At 37.5% G+C, this 2,766-nt stretch overlaps 1 long non-coding RNA gene across 1 annotated transcript; it reads left to right on the top strand.

Annotated features, from left to right (window-relative positions):
• The first annotated feature begins 278 nt into the window (after positions 1-278).
• Positions 279-2,079, top strand: LOC109465008. Its single transcript, XR_002139929.1, has 4 exons — positions 279-323; positions 756-791; positions 1,357-1,452; positions 1,850-2,079. It is a non-coding gene; the product is annotated as an uncharacterized LOC109465008 (long non-coding RNA).
• The last annotated feature ends 687 nt before the right edge of the window (positions 2,080-2,766 follow it).

The following is a 2,766-nucleotide window of genomic DNA, read 5'->3' as shown; positions in this document are numbered from 1 at the left end:
TACCGTGGCCGACAAGTACAAAATTTTACACCACAACTTTTGATGTTTTACACCGCAACTTTTGGTGTTTTACACTGCAACTTTTGGTGTTTTACACTGCAACTTTTGGTGTTTTACACTGCAACTTTTGCTGTGTTTTACACTGCAACCTTTGCTGTGTTTTACACTGCAACTTTTGCTGTGTTTTACACTGCAACTTTTGCTGTGTGGAAAACTTACACCCCTCCCCTTTTACAAAGAATTGTCCCTCAATAAGGTCAAAGGTGACAAAGATGGCGGCGGCCTGAGAGTTAGTGTTGTGAGACATCAACAGAACTATTTTGGTAGGTAGTTAAGATTTCTCCTTTTTGGTGAATCTATTTACAATTGTAGCGGTTTTAAGTTAAAAATTGCATCTTATTGTAGTAGTTTGTGTAGGAAAAATCGTACCGAACCGTTCTTTTCTCTGCATATTTTGTGCACATGTGAGGTCAAAAATATTTGAAGACGTGTGGGGTTTTTTTGGGGGGGGGCATAAAACTAAAGATTGAGTTCAGATAACATTGTCAACCAACCAATAAATTGTAACTGTCATCGTTTCTTATAATTTGTTCTATTATCATTAATTAGCATTAGCGTCAGGTACGTGTGGGGGGGCGTTTCTATTATTCTATATTTGCAGCTGCAGCAAGGCTTTTCGACGTCCTTGATTGCAGAAAGAATTTGTTGTCGAGTTTTTAATGTCACATGCAAAAGATGTTCTTTTATTACTTCAGTCATTGATGCCCCCTGCCTCAAGAACTATAACAATGGTAAGGAATTGTAATATTAATATTTTTGTTATTCTAGGACTTCAAAATGTTTTCATATCATACTTCTACTCAATATAACTGTTACATGTACTTTACAGCCAAGATTATGTGTACTACTATCCCTGGTTATGTTGAAGTACATATTTGCTTTTTTGGAAGTGTCAAATACAGCCAATTTCAACAGTTCTAGCAACTGTAAACCCTTTCTCCCATGAACCCCCAGTAAATCTGTATCTATAATAACCGGCTATATAGATACAAAACACACCATCTTATCTTGATTTATTTACATCCTTTTATTTATCTGTTAGTTAGTAACTGTTACATGAACATGTATATGCATGACATTACATTGTACCTAAATGGATGATAAATAGAGTCTTTTTCTGCTTCTCTATGATCTGTCTACAAGCCACAAGTCGCTTCTCTATGATCTGTCTACAAGTCACATTTTTTGGTATATTGCTGATTATGGCTTCATGGATTAAAATGTAATGATGTAATATTTTTGTATGACCACTACTTGTATGACTTACAATATGGTTGTCTATGGTTGTCTTTCCAGAGGAGGAACTTCTGGTAGAGTACTGGAAAAGAGGCTACCAGTACTCTTAAGATCTCAACATTTTTTAGCAACTTTCATGACGTGGATCTAAGGCAGGTAGTACTATATATTATATCAGGGGGAGCTTCATTTGAAAACTCTTATGTGTACATGTTTGTCATGTGTTAAAGAAATGCTTGTTATTGTACAATTGTTAAAATATTGTAGCATCAATGTTTTCTACCAGCACAGCTCTTAATGTTGAATAAGGGTGGCTAAGCAGTTCTTTAGAAAGAGATGGTCAAGGAATATCATGGTGTACATGTAAAATAACTTTTAAAGGATGCAGAATGCCTCATCATGATAGGCTGTCTCTACATGATGTATTGTGTTATATGGTGTGGTGTATGAATATGATCTGAAACAACAGTTTTGTTTTTCAATCTTATTTCAAGGGGAACAAACTAGGCAATTGTGCTGTCAGCAAACCCATTTATTTATTTATTGTATACAGTGTGCGGCAGCTAAAGTACAGGTACAACAAGCTTGGGCTATGAAGGCGTCTTGGCACCAGCTCCAATGCAGAAGTGAGGGAGGCCATCCGGGTACGAGTTATCAAGTGTATAGCACAACACTTCCCATTTAAATCCAAATTTCAATAGTCATGTACTCACCTGTAACATTTCCTGTACATGTGTATCTCGTATAAAAGTATTCAATCAGTAATCAGTGATTTATAGTTTATCCATGTGACCCTTCCCCCCTGATCCCATACTATACTACAGAAAAGCTATGTACACAGTACATCACATGAAGATAGTTTCTTCATGTGAAGTTGTCATCAAACAAATCATGACAGTACCAGTTTGTGATTGTAAGTGGTGTTTCTAATGAAAGTCATGAAAGCATCTCAAAAATTGTATGTGTAGTATCACTGTAAGTAGTTGCACATTAGATAGGGTATTAAATAAAGCACTTTCTGAATAATGTTGATAGGTCCTTCATGTCAAGTTGTTGTCAAACAGATCATGACAGTACCAGTATGTGATTCTATGCGGGTTGTGACCGTCGCTTCAGGGAGAAGAGTTGCTGTTACAGTTCTACTCGGTAGCCCGTAACCCAGGTGAGTGGTAATACCATTCAGGTGGTGGCACCGTTCACCTTGAAGTGGCCTAACGGTCGTGTTATGTGGCGACCACTAAGTAAAAAGAAAGCGTAACGTGGCAAGCCTTCCTCAGAGATTTAGAATGTGTGCAGTGCATATATCCCCACCTGTGAGACACAAATCGGACAGCAATCTTAGAAATATGTCAGCGCCGATCCGCCCCGAAATGAAGTAATAACTGGACTGTTGACTTCAGCACATTGTGAGTCAGACTATTGATTTAATGTCAAAGTGTCACCTCCCAAGGACAGGACATATAGTGAGTA

Source organism: Branchiostoma belcheri, unplaced genomic scaffold (assembly GCF_001625305.1).
Source record: "Branchiostoma belcheri isolate BF01 breed outbred unplaced genomic scaffold, Haploidv18h27 scaffold1455, whole genome shotgun sequence".
Classification (NCBI taxonomy): Eukaryota; Metazoa; Chordata; class Leptocardii; order Amphioxiformes; family Branchiostomatidae; genus Branchiostoma; species Branchiostoma belcheri.
The sequence above is the reverse complement of the archived record's forward strand: the minus strand, read 5'-3'. Positions and strand labels throughout refer to the sequence as shown.